The sequence below is a fragment of the Silene latifolia genome, chromosome Y (genome assembly GCF_048544455.1).
Source record: "Silene latifolia isolate original U9 population chromosome Y, ASM4854445v1, whole genome shotgun sequence".
Taxonomy (NCBI): Eukaryota; Viridiplantae; Streptophyta; class Magnoliopsida; order Caryophyllales; family Caryophyllaceae; genus Silene; species Silene latifolia.
Window position 1 is genome coordinate 278,290,142 of NC_133538.1, and position 20,461 is coordinate 278,310,602.

Here is a 20,461-nt window from a genome sequence, read left to right on the forward strand (position 1 = left end):
GTCCTTGTCTAGCAAGATGATAGAGTGGTGGATATTGGGCGTGGTAGGCATTCGCCCGATCCTTGTAAGCCTCCTTATGCATATGCTTCATTAACTTGGTCAAATAATCATTGCCTTCCACAACATTTGGGTCATTGGTTGTGAATTCTTCAAAGGCAAAGGGATAAGGCGGTATAACAATGAGGAGGGCTATTCAATTGGATTTTGTTGCTCGTTGATGATGGTCTTGGCAAGTTTGGAGACGAGGATAAGATAGTTGTTTTGGTGAGTGGAAATGCGGCAAATTTTCCATGGCAAGACAATGGAGTCGGATCCCTTGATTATCCATTCATATCCGGGGATGGAGTTGTCATGTCTCACCCAATAGAATTTGTGAATCAATGTGTTCATATCAAAGAGATGCTGACCACCTTTAACCGGCTTGTTGTTGGAATATGTGTCCTCCGACAATAATGCGATCACAACTGTTGATCATGATGATCACATGTTTAAGTCTCATTATAAAGAATACAATCACTACTACAATTCCCTTACTTTCCCGACGCTTTCTGGTCGACGCTTTTATATGCGTCGGCCCATTTTTTCACCCATATCAAATTTTAATAATATAATAATCATTTTTAATTAATTTTTAATCCACCAGTCCCTAAAACTTCCAGTTCTCGCGCTCTTCAATACCTCAAAAAATCAAACCGCCGACCTAATTCATTTCGTGCGGCTCAAAGAATCTTAATTAAATTAATCAAAACCACAGTTCATCTCTCTCAATTGCTATTCAATCGTTATATTGTTCATCTCTCAATTTGTGATTTAGAGTTCATATTGTTGCTTTTAAGTGAATAAATGATATCTTACAAAATTCGAAGATTGATTACATATGCGAACCCTAATTAAGGCAGTTCGATCGCAGTGCCGAATTGGGTCGAAGATTGTATCTTCTGACTTTGTTGCTTTAGTTCTCTTCCCTCCGTTGTTGGTATTTCGTTTCTTTTTGTATTCATTGTTGTCTTTCTATAAGCTAATTGAATTGAGTTGTTATTGTTCCTGTCATGGCAATGACTTGGAGTGTGAATTGAGTTGTTATTCTTCTTTGGATTTATTAATTTCGATATGCAGTTATAGATCTGTGCACTTAGTATCAATTTGGGTTATATCATTCCTTGGTTTCAGATTATTTGAATTCGTCACTACCCCTAATATGCTAACTTTGAATTTAAACATTGTGTTTTTTTCTAGTGAGTTCTAGTGAGAAAGTTCAATATATACCATTTTATTTTAGCAGAATTGAGCCTCAACCGTGTTTCATGAACTTCATCTTTAGACGTGCCGAAGGAAAAGTGAATATAACGAAATAAGTAATTTTTGTCATGTACAGCATAAATGAGACAATCATTACTTTGCTCTGCTTCCCTTCTGCCTTACTGCTATGACTAATTAGATTAAGGAAAAAAGGAATGTGTACTTGGTTGTTTTCAAAAGCTTAATATCTATCGTTGTTATTTCAGTTTATGTGGCGAGTTAAAATCAAAGAGTAAATGGAATAGGCTTTGATTTGGAGTTTGTCCATGAAAGTTTTGTTATTTTTTTTTTTTTTTTTTTTTGCAAAAATGTAAATGGTATATATTGGATCAATAATATACAAGAGAAAGGATAAGTGTGTTCACCCTTGTAACAAGACTACATGGAATAAACTAACACATCAGCCACTATATAACCCGGCAGTAACTCAGTTTAACTTGATCCACAGTCGCAGCAGACTATCTGAAGGCAGTGGCATACTTAAGAACATAGTATTCTAGCAGGGAAAACTTAACTCGGCTCTAATCTCTGAATCCATCCTTTATCAGTCTCTCTCACAGGGTGTTTAATGAGAGGCAAGCATCTATCCCTCATTAGTTTTTTGATGTGAAAAGTTACACCTTGGGGTCTCTCTATTTCCATCTATATTCTGCTCATGTTCCTCTGATGCCAGATGCAATAGAGGTAAGCATTCATAGTTGCTCTAATGATTCTCTTTTGAAGCCTGGTAAATCTGCATGCTAACAGTCATTTTAGAGTTTCTGTTCTGAATTTAATCCCCATCCATGTTTGGATTATGTTTCACTCTTTTTCACTTTTCTTTTTCTATATTTTTCGCATTTTGAGGTGTGCGATCACCCATGGACGGTTCTAAAAGATGATTCATGTCAGTCGACCCCAAATCATTTTGGAATTAAGGCTCTGATGATGTTCTTGTCGTTGTTGGATTGCCTATAGGATACTAGTTCATATTATCTAGAATCTAACCGTTTATACTTTAGACATACAAGTTATATGAGTAGCGGCAATTGTGTATGATTCATTCTTGCAATTATAGGATTTGGGGTGGACACTCAAAGTCATTATGTGTCATGTGTCAAAGTAAAACAGTGACTTTTTTAATGTTCCAAAAATGCAGAATTCGTAATGCTACTAGTTTTAAATTAGTATCAGTCTAGCAAAAATGTGACTAAAATAGTTGTCTTTGAACAATAATGAAAACTATTTGAGCACTTTCTTGTAGTAAATCGTTGGTCAGTTTATTTTCCAGGTTGCTTTATTGATTAAGACGGAGGCATCCGCCTTAAACTTAAAATGAGTCAAATATGCTAAATAAGACAAGTAAAATGTCTAGGGAATAGCAAGATGTTTGTCTTATCCATACAAGTGGTAAATTATTTGTCTCGTTTAAACCTACGGATATATCCGTCTTAAGAGAGACTAGTTAATCCTTGTAAAAGAGATGTCTCTTTTCCTTAATATGAAAATATCATTTCTTTTCCGCATGAAATGTAACTTACTTTTTGTATAATTTATGTGAGATGTAAAATTTTGTTGATCAGATATGTTTAATAAGTATTGCAACTTGCTTTTGTTCTCTTGTCTTCTACATAAGTAATATTTTCCTTTTCTGATTCTTCACTATCATACTGATATATACCGTGTACCTACTGAAACTGTCTCTTTTTCATGTGATTTGCATGTACGTCTGAGAGCAAACCTCGCAGAAAATATCAAAGTGGCAGGAGATGCTAATGGCGCACATGAGTATCGAAATTTATCTGGCCTGAGATTGTTATATTCATTCTCCAAACTTATTCTACTAAATCAGGTGCTATTTCGATCCATAGAGGTTTTAATGTTTATCGACTCTAATATACTTCTCTAGCAATTTGCGTTTTTTTTTTCCTTCAACTACAATATAAATCAGATTAATGGTGTGCTATGTAGACTGACAAGGAATGGTTACTAATGTGAGGACTAATGAAAATTAGACAAGAAGTTGAAGCGAGATTGCAGTGGGAGGCTTTGATTGTTGAAGAGATAGATGGACATATCTTAGATTTATGGACATAATGTATTTCTACTTTAGACAGATGTATAATAACAATGTTGTATGTTAATGTATGTATTTAAGTTGTTGATAATATAATGTAATTTTATGTTTATAAAATTTTGTTTGAACATGTTCTAGTCTAATTATCGTTTTCTTCATATACACTATGAATCTATATGATTTAGAACAGTTGTTATAGTGACGAAAACAATAGTAGTGGAAAAAAATTATTGATGAAAAAAAGCGTCGGGAAGTTTCTAATTTCGACGCAAAGAAGTGTAGAAAAATCCTGACACTAAAAAACGTCGTCACTCGTGACACATAATAGCGTCGCCAAGGTTGACGGAAAAAAGCGTCTGAAATTCCTGACACCCCAAAAGCCCACGCTTTTTGAAGCGTCGAGATATAAAATGGCGACGCTTTTAAGCGTCGAGAATTGCTTTAAAAAGCGTCGAGAAAGTAAGGAACTTGTTGTAGTGAATTGGGAAGTAATATTTAACTATCAACTTGTCCACACATATCGGTAATGATTGGCTGACTAGAGTTTGACATTACTGTCGTGCGACGGTGGTGATCAGTTGATCCCCTAGGTCATACCTAAAGGGCAACACTCTTAATTGACCAATTAATTGGTCGTATAACGTTACGAGTCAATTAAATTATTTAAAATTGACGGACGATTTTGGAAGTAAAATTTACGTATTTCATTATAATCTGATTAAATGAGATACGGTCTGAGTAATCGAATTGTTTCATTACTCAGATGAAATTATTATTTAAGGAAACAAATGAAATTGAATGAATTATTATAAATAGAAGTTATTGTGATTTATAAATTGGTAAAACATTTTGGTACAAGTAATTATGAATTGCTAATTCGAGTTTAGTATATGACGTATTTTTATTAATACGTTGATTTTTAATATGTTAAAAATACATAACAAATTTATGTTACATATGACATGTAACATAAGACAAATTGACATTTTGAAGAAGATAATATGGAGTCCATATTATCTATGTAAACCGAAATTAAGGGAGTATTAGGGAGTTTTATTGTGTTGATTATGTGAGTGGTGAACATAATCATTCCCCTACAAAACTAGCCATGCAAACTAGTTGTCATTGTGAAGACAAACTCAAGCATGCATTGGCTCCCCTCCCTTCCTCTTACCCGGTTTTTCACAAGGAAAAACAAAGGGTTTTTGCCATATATTTTTCATATACAATACATAACATAATTGTTGTTGTGTCATTTTTTTTATTCTTTCATCATAAAATATTTTAGAGAGATAAAATATTTTCTTCTTCTTCTCCTTTCTCTTAACCGATTTTAAGAGCCCAAAACAAAATATTTTTGGGCCAATTTTATCACTAAATTAATATTGTTCTAGTATACATAATATTAATTTTATTAAGAGTGTGCCTTGGGTATTATACTTTGGGAGAGATCCTATACTTGGATCTTAGTTCTTCCATTGAGGAAAGCACAAGAACAAGAGAGAAGGAGATCTCTCTTGTGCCCAAATAAACCAAAATTCCAATGTAAGATAAAGATTTCTTCTTTATATTAATTATTGTTTGCATGCATAAGATCACCAATTAATTTTATGATTAAATTAACCTAAATCATATATGAATATGTTGAGTATATAGATCTACTTCTCCAACAATCGGTATCAAGAGCCTTGGTTGTTTGCATGCAAATCGGTTAAAATTTTTTCCGAGTTATACGATTAACATATAAAACTTGTTTAATTTGTGTTATTATGATATATCACGAAAATGATTATGCATGTTAAAGTTTCTGGTCCTAAAATGTTTTAGGATATTTTGGTTAATTTATGAATTTTTATTGTTCATATTATACAATTATGGCATTAAAAATATGATTTTATGAATAAAATGTCATTTTCGGACTAAAATTAGCTAAACTTCGAATTTTCCAGTGATTTTTGGATATGTTATCACATATATTATTTTGAGATGACCTGTAAATTTTCATAATTTGTGGACTTCTTATGCTCAAAAAATGGTTTTTTCATTATTAAAATCGGATTTAGATGAAAAATAGGTTAATATGAGATAAATTTCGAATATGGTCATAGAAATTTAGTATGATGTCACATGCAATTTTACAAGATGTGTGTAAAATAATAGGATATATTGAAGTCTTTATGCATGATTTATAATTTTTTGAAGAAAAATAGCATAAATAATGACTTAATTAGTGAAATATTAATAAAACATACTCTATGACTAAAAAAACATAATATGTTGCATTTTATTATCTTTTTCAGATCTAAAATTGAAAAATTGATGAATATAATTTTTTTCATGTTTTTATGATTAATTTGTTAAAACCGATAAACCGCAACATTGTTTTTCCGGATAAATTTCGAAATTTTTAACATAAGTTTTTGAACATTACGAGTGTCATGGTATTTTTCCAGAATGTTCATGAGTATAAATTTCAAATTTTGAATTTAATTGAAATTTGATTTATTTGAAGTTTATAGTTTTTATTGTAATTTTAGGTCCATTAATGAACAATTTTTTTTTTTTAGAAATATGAGTTAATTATGGTCAAATAATTAGTGAAGACTAAATTTTGAGTCCTAAGAGGTTAGGGTAATTAACTTATGCATAAATATGAATTTATGTAATTTTTGTGATTATAAAATGTTGAATAACGCAAATCCGTAAAAACCGAGTAATATACGATATTGGCTACTTAAAGGCGATTTAGCATAAAATTGGGCATGTTCATACATATTATAATGCTGCATTTTATTTATGATTGTCATAATTTCATTTTATGTAATTTTTGAATTATGTAATTTTTACTTAGTATGGCCTTAGTTTTTAATTGGTATTACCCGAAATGTATGGGAATATCGATTCAGTTGTAATTTATTGTGATCCCGTATCACCGTTTTGTAATTTAATAGATTTATTTTATTTTAGTTACAAATGTATAATAGGAAATTATGTAATTTATTATGTAATTTTATTTATTTCGGAGTTCCCAAAGACGGATTTCTTCAAGATGGCGATACATAAAGACGGTGTTACCTCGAGATGCGTGCCACAACCGAAGTTCTAGGGACCAATGGAGTTGGTTTCCGAATATGTAATAGTTAATTAGATTTTCGATTTTAGGAAGGCCATACTAGGATTTATTTTTATGCTTTGCATTTTATTTATATGTCACATGCATCGCTAAATCGCCATAACTAAAACATGCATTATCATTTAATCGAGTTCTTCGATCGTGTCAATCACAATTATCGTAGTTCACCGCTTTAGTTCACTTAAAACGTGATAGATAATAAATTGGCACGACCTCTCGCTAAAATAAACAATTGAGATATAGCCTTACCAAAAATTAGAAACCCATGAAGTACCAGTTTCGCAAGGGAGTTGAGCCGGCTTTACCGTAAGACAAACCTTGTTACGTTGGTGAAGTGGGGTGATAAATGTCTACCCACCGAATTTATAAAGATGAGGGTTGTTTTCGGCTTTACCGATGCCCAAGTTGATGTAAGTTTGGATCATGGACACATTTATTCGAAATTTGGGTTGAACTCAATGAAAGTATTCTCGACGGTTGCCGGATGTGTTTCGGGATATAGATAAATTTTAATGTAAATTTATCGAATAAGAGTTCTATAAGTAGAATCGATTAAAAGGTTAATCCACCGAGTTATATTGATAAGGGTTGTTTTTCAGCTTTACCGATGCCTAAGTTAATATGAATTTGGGTCTTAGAATCATTTATCAAGTTGGGTAGAGGTCACTAGATAAATGCAATAAAACTTGTTTAAATAAATTTTTACGAGTATTATTATTATTAAAACGACATTTGTTTTACTCCTTCTATTTTGTTTTGTAGACCACTTCTTTTTCTCATAACAAATGGCTACACCAACCCCTAACGCCACGCCTCTCGCTAATTCATCCTGGCTCCGATCCTTCATGGATCGATGTAAACTTGAAAAGAATGGGTCAATTTTTTCTCCGATTGGGATGCCCAACTCAAATTAGCCGCCCAAGGTGACGACAAGCTTCGTTACCTCACCGAGGCCTCTCCACCCGAACCTACTACAAGGTCGACCGCCGCCACTAGGGAAGCATATGAGGCTTACCATAAGGAGTCCGCCGCAATGAAAAACGTGTTGATCTTTGCGATGGAGGCGGATCTCCAAAGGAGAGCCTTTAAGATGGGCACCGCTAATGAGATTTACTCCAAGCTTGTGACAATGTTTTCACAAACTCCGCGGATCGTCCAATATGAGGCGGCCGCGGCATTCTTTGATCTCGACTTCAAAGAGGGCCAAAAGGTTATCCCTCATGTGCTCAAACTTATGGAGCTTGTCGAGACCTTGAAAATTCAAAAGGTTGAAATCTCCAAAGAACTCATTGTAGATAGGATTCTACACTCCTTGTCAAAAGTCGAAGCGTATGTTCAATTCCGGGTGAATTTTAACATGCAAGATAAGGATGTGTCTCTTGAAGAATTGCACAAGTTACTTGTGCAAGCGGAAAGAGACATGGGGTTAAATGTTAACCCACCTAAGGATGTGCTTAACATAAGCACTAAGAGCAAGGGGAAGTTCAAGAAGAATGGGAGGAAGGGTAAGAAACAAGCTCCCACTTTCACTAAAGCTAGGACTTATGAAGCTAGCACTTCAAAAATCAAGAAGGGTCCTCTTGATAAATGCCATTATTGTAATGGTGTTGGACATTGGAAAAGAAATTGTTCCAAATACCTTGGTGATATTAAGGCTGGAAAGATCACTCCAGTAGGTAAATGACTATCCTTTCTTTTATGTTTCTAATTTAACTATGGTATTGTGATACAAAGTTGTGATAATGTATCTCCCTTTTTATTGTAAATAGGGCCTCCACCAAGCAAAGACAAGGGAAAAGAAAAGCAAGCTTGAGAAACCATCAAGAAGCTAGGAATAGCTTTCATGGAGCTTTGCTTTTTATTGTCTTATTTTAATCATGTTTTGGATTTTTAGAACCTTTAAGTTTCCGTGTTCGACATGGAAAGATATTTTGGATAATTGGTTGTATTTTGGATAATAGTGGCTTGGTTTGCAACCCAAGTCACCCGTTTTATCATTTTATCCTTTGTTCTAAAATTCGTATTTAAATGCTTGCTCTTAGAAACATATGATTATTCACTTAAAGTGATCTAATAGACAACTATAATGACGGGATTCATTATATGTCCACATGCTTAAGGCTTGTGTATGATCATTTATAAAGTGATTTTGAGTCTATGAACTCTCTTAAAGGAATGTCAATCACCAAGTACACTTACAAAATCTAAAACTATTAGTCAATCTATGAGATAGTTCTCCTTATACTTCAACATCATTATTTGTGTCTCATATGCTATCCTTGAATCTCTAGTGTATTTATTCTAAAGATAGAGTGGGAGAAAAATGAGGACACAACACACACCAAAATAAATTTGTGTACTTGTGTAAATGAGATCTACACAAGGGAGAATGATTTGAATGCAGGTATATCTATTTATATAGTATACCCAATAGATGAGATCTATGGTCTCAAGTAAGTTCTATATGACAAAAGAGACCAAGTGAAATAATCATAAGAGTATGTTCTCAAGATAACTACACGAGGAGACCAAAAGAAAGTTTTGGAACAAGAATGACTAATGTAAAGTCTTAATTGACTAGTTTATGATAAATTTTGACCAATAGTTTCAAACTTTACTTAAGAGCCTAAACGAATCAAAGTAACATATTAGTAATAAATGAGTTGCAAGGATTGATATACCGATATCTTCAATAGCTAAGTTTTTAACCACGCAAGAGTCATTTCTTAACCACATTTTGAAAATGAATTGGTTAAACCTCCTTCTGAAAAGGGTATTTTGAAGGACGTGTATTAGATATTATTTATATTTAAACAATGACATTGCTACGTATCATTATGACATGAACGAATTAGAGATTAAAATCTCTTTCCATAAGGTTAAGATGAGACCTATTCAGAATAGGAATTTTGAAAGGATATGATGGGAACATATATGGCTTCATCTTAATAACTTTGCAAAGCAACATACATTCAAATTTTGAAATGTTTTCGATTGAGTAATCAATTTCGAAACATGTGGAATTAAGTAGGAGTTTAGAAATTATCATGTGAAGACATGGAATTTAGTGGGAGCAATCATCCTTTGAATGTTTACAACTCATTACTCATTAGGAATGACGAGCTAATATCTTCTTTCACAAAGAAGTATTTGAGTTTTCAATTCTGGATGAATATGGACTATGATGAATCCAATTACATCAAGAGATATTGGATTAGTATTAAGAGATACACATCGTATGAACATACACATAGGTTATTCATGTAAATGAAAATGGAATTGCCATTAGCAGTCATGGTCGTTCATTGAACCTAAGAACGGTTGATCTCATGATTATTAGTAACTAATGTTTCCGCCATTAGAATAATCTTGCACATGTCCAATGGTGAATCATATGCATGAGAGCATGATGATTCATTGGCAAGCCATACAAGAAACGTCATGAATTCTCGAGGAAAATCCGATGAGCGATTTCAGTGTTTGACATAATACTCTGTTATGTGTCAAGAGATTGCACATATTAAAATTCAAACAACATGTGAGGATTTATGACAATCCTAAGCCTTTCAGCTAAAAGGAGAAATAATAATTTTGGAATATTACTTAATTGAAGTAAGAAGTTACTCAAAACTAATTTTCCAAATATGCTAGGACTTGTGAGAAGTGCTAGACTGATAATCTTCACAATTGTTGCAAGATTCTACAAAACATATACCTAGTGCATTGTGTGTGAGTGGAGTACATGATCAGTAAAAGTTATATCATTCACCACAAATTCGTTCGTTATGTGATAATCGATAAGGAAGTTCTTTCAAGATAAAGAACCAAAACCAAGGTCGGAAACCTTGATGTGTACTTGGTAAGGTTCATGCTATGAGTGATAACATGAATGAAAAGGATAATACGATTAAGAAGTTTGAACACATGGACACATGACATGTTAAACTTCTATTGCAATCAACAAGTGTTTACACACTTACGATGTGCATCACAAGGTTGTAATATGGTATTGACTACCCGAGTATGATGTCGACATTTGTCGTTTGAGTTATTAGTAACTCACCTTATACTTTGTTACATCCAACGGGTTGTAGAGACAATTGAACCCCGTTTAAGTGAACACGGATTAGCATTGTATTTGCCCATAGTTACTTACATGAGGTGACGTCTCGAAGTGACTAGAGTGTGATGCGATTGATGGCAAGTTCAAGTGCCATAGAGTCATGTGAGATGACTAGTCGATCACATAGGCAGACTGTTAGTAACATTTTGTCGGGCCTTATGACCGCTTATAGAGTTCTGGCAAATTTATAAAGCCTGGTCGTGGCGAGAGCTGCTATAGTATTCAAATGAGTCGATTCTTTTGACTAAAGAATATTTGCCTAAGATGGCACAGTTTCAGATTAACTTTGATTTGTGTTACTACGACCTTCGTAAATGGGGTCAAATGGGCATATTTTGGGTTATGATGGCTGTGGCTAGGTGAAGGGAATGAGTGCGATAGGAATTGTCCACCCCTAGTCAGGGTTATAACAATATCTCAGGGCCACTCGAGGAGTAATGAACTGGAAATGCGTGGCCACGCTCGGAATGTATCCATGGTGGATAAATCCGGTCAATCAGTTATTCTCCAGATCGAGGAAACCACTCTAGATATGATCACTTGCAAGTACGACCTGAAAGACACCTTGCATTGAGTGGGAGATAATAATAGGACAACAGAATTGGTGACGCACACTCGTCGAGGACAAGTGGGAGATTGTTGGAATATGTGTCCTCCGACAATAATGCGATCACAACTGTTGATCACGATGATCACATGTTTAAGTCTCATTATAAAGAATACAATTGGGAAGTAATATTTTACTATCAACTGGTCCACACATATCGGTAATGATTGGCTGACTAGAGTTTGACATTACTGTCGTGCGACAGTGGTGATCATTTGATCCCCTAGGTCATACCGAAAGGGCTACACACTTAATTGACCAATTAATTGATCGTATAACGTTACGAGTCAATTAAATTATTTAAAATTGACGGACGATTTTGGAAGTAAAATTTACGTATTTCATTATAATCTGATTAAATGAGATACGGTTTGAGTAATCGAATTGTTTCATTACTCAGATGAAATTATTGTTTAAGGAAACAATTGAAATTGAATGAATTATTATAAATACAAGTTATTGTGATTTATAAATTGGTAAAACATTTTGGTACAAGTAATTATGAATTGCTAAGTCGATTTTTGTATATGACGTATTTTTATTAATACGTTGATTTTTAATATGTTAAAAATACATAACAAATTTATGTTACATATGACATGTAACATAAGACAAATTGACATTTTGACAAAGATAATATGGAGTCCATATTATCTATGTAAACCGAAATTAAGGGAGTATTAGGGAGTTTTATTGTGTTGATTATGTGAGTGGTGAACATAATCATTCCCCTACAAAACTAGCCATGCAAACTAGTTGTCATTGTGAAGACAAACTCAAGCATGCATTGGCTCCCCTCCCTTCCTCTTACCCGGTTTTTCACAAGGAAAAACAAAGGGTTTTTGCCATATATTTTTCATATACAATACATAACATAATTGTTGTTGTGTGATTTTTTTTATTCATTCATCATAAAATATTTTAGAGAGATAAAATATTTTCTTCTTCTTCTCCTTTCTCTTAACCGGTTTTAAGAGCCCAAAACAAAATACTTTTGGGTCAATTTTATCACTAAATTAATATTGTTCTAGTATACATAATATTAATTTTATTAAGAGTGTGCCTTGGGTATTATACTTTGGGAGAGATCCTATACTTGGATCTTAGTTCTTCCATTGAGGAAAGCACAAGAACAAGAGAGAAGGAGATCTCTCTTGTGCCCAAATAAACCAAAATTCCAATGTAAGATAAAGATTTCTTCTTTATATTAATTAGTGTTTGCATGCATAAGATCACCAATTAATTTTATGATTAAATTAACCTAAATCATATATGAATATGTTGAGTATATAGATCTACTTTTCCAACACTTGTAAGCTTTGTTTTCATTAAAATTCGGGTTAAAGTGTTTGGCCAACTTTGTTATATAGCCGCCATTAACGATAAAAGCCGTCTTTTCTTTTCCTTCTTTGAGGTCCAACCACCTCTACAACAACAATTGGAGAATGTTGTAATCATTCTTTGACTTCCCATGGACATTTATTTTAGACTCCAAGTAGGCAAGGTCAAGTTCGGTCATGTGATTTGCTTCTTTTCTCACGATCAAGGTGTTGGATATGGATCTATGCCAATACCGAATACCCGGATGGTGGATATACAAGACATTGCATTCCCTAAACGTGGTCAATTTTCTTCCGGCAATTGCCTTCCATAGGGGGTTGGCATCAAAATTGAGAAGTTTCTTGAAGAAGTCCCAATGGTCACAAAGTCCAAGTACCTTACCGAAATTATCATTAACTATTCGCCTACTTTGGTTCTCAAGCCGAAATTCAACATATCTTTAAGTCTCTATCTTATACTCTCTCAAAGAGCTAATAAACTCCAAAGTAAGGGAGGGATAAGTCAATTCATTCATCTCAAATAAGGTAGATAGGCCCATAGACTCGAAGAATGCTCTTGTTTGATCAAGTACTCCCAACTTTTCTAAAGTATCTTGGCAAACAAACTTGGTAGCAATGACTTTCTTTTTGGCAAGGGATTCGAATGCAATTCTATGCTCATTATAAAGTAAAGTTACCTCCGGATAGTCCTTGAGTTGTTCGACCTCCGGTATTATTGTAGCAACCTCCTCAATGGCCTCAATAGGCTCCCTTGCTTGCTCTCTAGCTTGTTCCACCACCACCAATGCTTTGGATGCTAGAAATTTTTATCTTTTGGATAGATTTTGGGATTTTTATGCTTGAGTATTTTCTTTTGTTCTTGCCATAACGATTCCTCCTTGTAATTGATGTCAACAAACCTTTGATATGCTTGAATACTATTCCTTTCTTCCAACTTCAATCAATTTCTCAATCAATTTGGGGGTTTTCGAATTTGTCCTAACCCTAGAAATTTTTTATTGATTGTGGGAACATTTTGATTTTTGAAGGTCTAAATGTTGACAAATGAGTGATTTGAATTGAATTTGAGCAAGTTTGCTATGATTTTTGGTGAATTTGGTGGAGTATTGTGGGTTTTTGATGATTTGGTTGAGTGTTGTAGTGAGGGAAATGTGTTTGTGTTTGTGAATGAAGAAGATAGAAATGAGGATTTGAAGGGTGATTCGCATGTTTTCATTGAAATAGCAGGGGGGACGCGCGATATGAAATGGGGACGGGTGGATTCTGCTTCAGGAATTCTGCTTGTTCTTTGGGAACGCCCGTCCTGTCTTAGGGTCGAGCGGGCTAAGGACTAGGACGCTCATCCTGCTTCCAACTCGCCCGGATTGCAGTGCAGTCCTCTTTTCTTTTGCTCCAAACCCCTCGAGCTCAGGTCCACTCGTGGGGATCCCTTTTCCGCTACTTTGATCCTATCTTTCCGGCATTAGGTTGCACTTCATAGGCTTGGCTAGCCTAGGCAATTGCTTTCCCATACTTGATCATCATACACTACATATTTCAAACACATTAAAAAGCCTCCCTCACTTGCTCTCATGTGACAAAAATCCAATGCATATTTGATGCAATGCAAAAATAACGGAATGTACAAATTAAATGAAATGAAAGTTAAGAGGTTAGCATATTTACAAATGGTGTTTTAGGGAGGACTCCACCAAACTCTCTTTTATTTTGAGAGATGTCAAGGGGGTAAAGTGATAGAATTTTTAATCTTATTAATTTACATATTCATATATGTGACATTTTAATTTAGTCATAAAATTAAAACTAGATCTTATGCATGCAAACTTAAATAAGAATAGAGAAGAAATTATCTTTCTTACTATTGGAGTTTCGGATTTTTGGGCACAAATGAGTTCTCCGTCTCACTTGTTCTTGAGCTTTCTTTATATGGATGAACAAAGGATCCAAAGAAGAATCCCTCCCAAAAGTGAATACCCAAGATAACCTCTTAAAATACTAATATTATTAGAACTAGAACAATATTAATCTTACTAAAAATTGACCCAAATTATTTGTTTTGGTCTCTTGTAATTTCGGTCAAGAGAAAGGATTTTTGGAGTTTTTATCTCTCTAATTTTTCATAATATGTAGAGAAAATTTTTTATAATTTCTTACACTAGAAATTATGTTGTGAAGAAGTGAATAATTAGAGAAAAAACAATTGGCATTTTAGACCTCCAAAAACCGGTTGGCATAGGGAGAGTAGAGCCAATGCATGAGCTTGTTATTCTACCCAAGAAATAATAGGTATGCATGGCTATATTAGGTTGCAATCATCATGGTTTCCGCTTAAACATAATTAACATAATTTAAACCTAATACTCCCTCCTTTTTTTTGGCACTTACATAAAATGGAAGGTTCATTTTATATTTTGTCATTTGTCAATTGTCACATGTCACTAGTCATGTGAAATTGTCATGTATTTTTAACATATTAAAAATCAACGTATTAATAAAAATACGTCATGTACAAAATCGACTTAGTAATTCATAATTATTTGTACCAAAACGGTTTATCAATTATAAATCACAACGTCTTGTATTTATAATAAATTATTCATTCAGTTTCAATTGTTTCGTAAACAATAATTTTATCTATGTAATAAAACAATTTGATTACTTAGACCGTATCTTATTTAATCGAATTACAATAACATACGTCAATAATACTCACAAATCGTCCGTCAATTTTAAGCAATTTAATTAACCCGTATCGATATACGATCAATTAAATAATCAATTTAGAGTGTCACCCTTTAGGTATGACCTAAGGGGATCAACTTATCACCACCGTCGCACGATAGTAATGTCAAACTCTAGTCAGCCAATCATTACCGATATGTGTGGACCAGTTGACTGTAAAATATTACATCCCACATGTATTCTTAAAATCAGATTTAAACATGTGATCATCTTGATCGACAGTTGTGATCGCATTATTGTCGGAGGACACATATTCCAACAATCTCCCACTTGTCGTCGACAAGTGTGCGTCACCAATTCTCTTGTCCTATTATTATCTCCCACTCAATACAAGGTGTATTTCAGGTCGTACTTGCAAGTGATCATATCGAGAGTGGTTTCCTCGATCTGGAGAATAACTGATTGACTGGAATTTTCTACCATAGATACCTTCCGAGCGTGGCCACGCATTTCCAGTTTATTACTCCTCGAGTGGCCCTGAGATATTGTTATAACCCTGTCAAGGGGTGGACAATTCCTATCGCACTTATTCCCTTCGACTAGCCACATCCATCATAACCCAAAATATGCCCATTTGACCCCATTTACGAAGGTCGTAGTAACATAAATCAAAGTTACTCTGAAACTGTGCCACCTTAGGCAAACAGTCTTTAGTCAAAAGAATCGAGTCATTAGAATACTATAGTAGCTCTCGCCACGACCAGGCTATATAAATTTGCCAGAACTCTATAAGAGGTCATTAGGCCCGACAAAGTGTTCCTAACAGTCTGCCTATGTGATCGACTAGTCATCTCACATGACTCCATGGCACTTGAACTTGCCATCAATCGCGTCATACTCTAGTCACTTCGAGACGTCGCCTCATGTAAGTGACTATGGGCGAATACAATGCTAATCCGTGTTCACTTTAACAGGGTTCAATTGTCTCTACAACCCGTTTGGATGTAACAAAGTATAAGTTGAGTTAATAATAACTCAAACGACGAATGCCGATATCACATTCGGGTAGTCAATACCATATTACAACCTTGTGATGTAATATCGTAAGTGTGTAAACACTTATTGTTTGCAACATGAGTTTAACATACCATGTGTCCATGTGTTCAAACCCTTGAATTGCATTTTCCTTTATTTTCATGTTTATCTCACATAGCATGAACCTTACAAAGTACACATCTAGGTTTCCAACCTAGGTTTAGGTTCTTTATCTTGAAAGAACTTTCTTGTTGTTTATCACATAACCAACGAATTGTGGTGGATGATATAACCTGCACTAGTCAAGTGTTCTACCAACTCGCAATGCACTAGGTATACGTTTTGTAGGGTCTTGCACCAATTTACAAGATGATTAGCCTAGCACTTCTCAGAAGTCCTAGCATATTAGAAAATACTAGTTTTGAGTAACTTCTTACTATAACTAAGTATCTTTCCAACTACTTATTTCTCATTAAGTTTAATTAGCTTAGAATCTTCATAAATCCTTATATGGTTTGAAAACTTCAATATGTGCAACTTCTTGTCACATAATATAGTGTTCTGTTAAACACTATAATAGCTCATTAGTTCTCCTCGAGAATTCATGACAATTCTTCTATGGCTTACCAATGACTCATCATGCTCTTAAGCATATGATTCATTATTGGACATGTGCATGATTATTCTAATGGCGGAAACATTAGTAATCTTTAATCATGTGATCAACCATTCTTAGGTTCAATGAATGACCATGACTGCTTATGGTAATTCCATTTTCATTGACATGAATAACCTACGTTTCTCGTTGATTTGATGTGTATATCTCAATACCTATCCAACATCCCATGATGTGATTGGATTCATCATAGTCCATTTTCATCCAGAATTGAAAACTCAAATACTTCTTTGTGAAAGATAGTACTAGCTCGTCATTCTCAATGAGTAATGAGTTATAAATTTTACAAGATGATTGCTCCCACTAAATTTCATGTCTTCACATGATAATTTCAAACTCCCACTTAATTCCATATGTTTCGTAATTGACTACTCAATCGAAACATTTCAAGAATTGAAGTACATTTTGCTTTGCCAAGTTATTAAGATTAAAACCATATATGTTCCCAACATATCCTTTCAAAATACCCATTTTGAAAAGGTTTCAGCCTTAAACTTTATGGAAAGAGATTTTAATCTCTAACTCATTCATTTTTATAATGATACGTAGCAATGTCATTATTTAAATGTGAAATTCCATTTAATACACGTCCTTCTCAAAATACCCTTTTCCGGAAGGAGGTTTAACCATTTTATTTTCATAATGAGGTTAAGTAATGACACTAGAGTGGTTAACAATTAACTTAGCTTTTGTAGATATCGACATATCTTCCTTTGCAACTTTTAATCATAAATCTCATTTATATTCAAGGATGCAACTTTGTTTCATTTAGGCTCTTAAGTAAATATCAATATTGAAACTCTTGGTCATATGTTGTTCATAAAGTAGCCAAATCTCTTGTTAAGACTTTTCTTTAGTCATTTTCTTTCAAAACTTTCTTTTGATCTCCTCGTGTAGTTATCTTGAGAACATATTCTTTTGATTACTTCACTTGGTCTCTTTTGTCATGTAGATCTCATCTATTCGAGACCATAGATCTCATCTATTTATGTATACTATCTATTTAGGTATACAAATCATTCTTTCTTTCGTAGATCTCATTTACTCAAGCATACAAATTATTCTTTGTATTCTTTGTGTCTTCATTTTTCTCCCACTCTATCTTTAGAATAAATACACTAAATATTCAAAGATAGCTTATGAGACACAAATAATGATTTTGAAGTAGAAGGAGGACTATCTCATATATTGACTAATAAATTTTAAATTTGATGAGTGTACTTGGTAATTGACATTTCTTTAGGAGAGTTCATCAACTCAACATATCTTTATAATTGATCATACACAAGCCTTAAGCTTGTGGACATTTAGTGAATCCCATCATTATAGTTGTCTATTAGATCATTTGAAGTAGATGATCATATGTTTCTATGTGCAAGCATATAAAGACGAATTTTTAGAACAAAGAAATACGATAAAAGGGGTGACTTGGGTTGCAAACCAAGCCACCATAATCCAAAATACAACCATTGTTTAGAAAGGATTAACCATTTCCATGTCGAACACGGAAATTAAAATAGTTCTAAAAATCTGAAACACAACTTAAAATAAGACAATAATAAAAAAAAAGCCAAGCTTCATTGGTAGCTACTCCTAGCTCCTTGATAATTTCTCAAGCTTGCTTTTCCTTTCCTTTGTCTTTGCTTGGAGGAGGCCCTATTTACAATAAAAAGGGGATACATTATCACAACTTTGTATCAAAATACCATAGTTGAATTAGAAACACAAATGAGTTCTCCTTCTCATTTGTTCTTGAGCTTTCCTTATATGGATGAACAAAGGATCCAAAGAAGAATCCCTCCCAAAAGTGAATACCAAAGATAACCTTTTAAAAGACTAATATTATTAGAACTAGAACAATATTAATCTTACTAAAAATTGACCCAAAATATTTGTTTTGGTCTCTTGTAATTTCGGTCAAGAGAAAGTATTTTTGGAGTTTTTATCTCTCTAATTTTTCATAAGATGTAGAGAGAATTTTTATAATTTCTTACACTAGAAATTATGTTGTAAAGAAGTGAATAATTAGAGGAAAAACAATTGGCATTTTAGACCTCCAAAAACCGGTTGGCATAGGGAGAGTAGAGCCAATGCATGAGCTTGTTATTCTACCCAAGAAAGAATAGGTATGCATGGCTATATTAGGTTGCAATCATCATGCTTTCCGCTTAAACATAATTAACATAATTTAAACCTAATACTCCCTTCTTTCTTTCGGCACTTATATAAAATGGGAGGTCCATTTTATATTTTGTCATTTGTCAATTGTCACATGTCACTAGTCATGTGAAATTGTCATGTATTTTTAACATATTAAAAATCAACGTATTAATAAAAATACGTCATGTACAAAATCGACTTAGTAATTCATAATTACTTGTACCAAAACGGTTTATCAATTATAAATCACAACGTCTTGTATTTATAATAAATTATTCATTCAGTTTCAATTGTTTCGTAAACAATAAGTTTATCTAAGTAATAAAACAATTTGATTACTTAGACCGTATCTTATTTAATCGAATTACAATAAGATACGTCAATAATACTCACAAAATCGTCCATCAATTTTAAGCAATTTAATTAACCCGTATCGACATACGATCAATTAAATAATCAATTAAGTGTTTCACCCTTTAGGTATGACCTAAGGGGATCAACTGATCACCTCCGTTGCACGACAGTAATGTCAAACTCTAGTCAGCCAATCATTAGCGATATGTGTGGACCAGTTGACTGTAAAATATTACATCCCACATGTATTATTAAAATGAGATTTAAACATGTGATCATCATGATCGACAGTTGTGATCGCATTATTGTCGGAGGACACATATTCTAACATAAAGCAAGGGCGTTGTTGATGTTGCTCAACGCCTTGTAGAAGTAGTCGAAGGCTTGCTCATTTTCATGATAGAAGTCTTGTGTAGACTTCGGTGCATAGTTGATTTCATTAGTGTAGGAACCCTAGTCAAAGTTATGGTGACAAGGGGCTACAAAGCCTTGATCTAGGGTAATAGCATTTCCAATGTAAGGATTAACTAATCCGTCAAACTCGTCATCCCATAGACCATATACTTCCTTTGCTTCTTCCCCATGTTGAGAGGATTATGTGTTGGCAAGAGCAACTCCTCTTTCTTGTTGTCATGGCCAATAAGGTCTTCATTGATACTTGTCATGATGAGTGAGCTTTTCAAGCTCTCATTCTTGTTATGAAAAATTTTATGCTCTCCGAATATAGCCACTTCAATATCATCTACTTCTTTCTTCCAATTGGACAGTGTGTCCTTGCCCTTCTTGTTAGGATTTTCACCTTTGACTTAACCTTTTAATGGGGATTCCATTTTCTTTTTCTCACCTTCCCGGCTATAATGATCAACCATAAAGCATGGTTCATGCAAGTTGGGAGCTCTCATAGTCTTAACAAGATTAAAGGTGATTGTTTCATCACCAACTTCAAGTGTGAGCATCTCGTGCTTTACGTCAATCACCGCTCCGGCGGTGTGTAAG

General features: G+C 33.9%; 1 long non-coding RNA gene across 2 annotated transcripts; it reads left to right on the plus strand.

The window, feature by feature from the left end:
* Window positions 1-652: 652 nt before the first annotated feature.
* On the plus strand, window positions 653-3,468 carry LOC141627108 (uncharacterized). Of its 2 annotated transcripts, none has more exons than XR_012536670.1 (3): window positions 653-976; window positions 1,748-3,130; window positions 3,250-3,468. It is a non-coding gene; the product is annotated as an uncharacterized LOC141627108 (long non-coding RNA). The 2 variants fall into 2 exon arrangements; XR_012536671.1 differs by having other exon boundaries at window positions 653-972.
* Window positions 3,469-20,461: the final 16,993 nt, after the last annotated feature.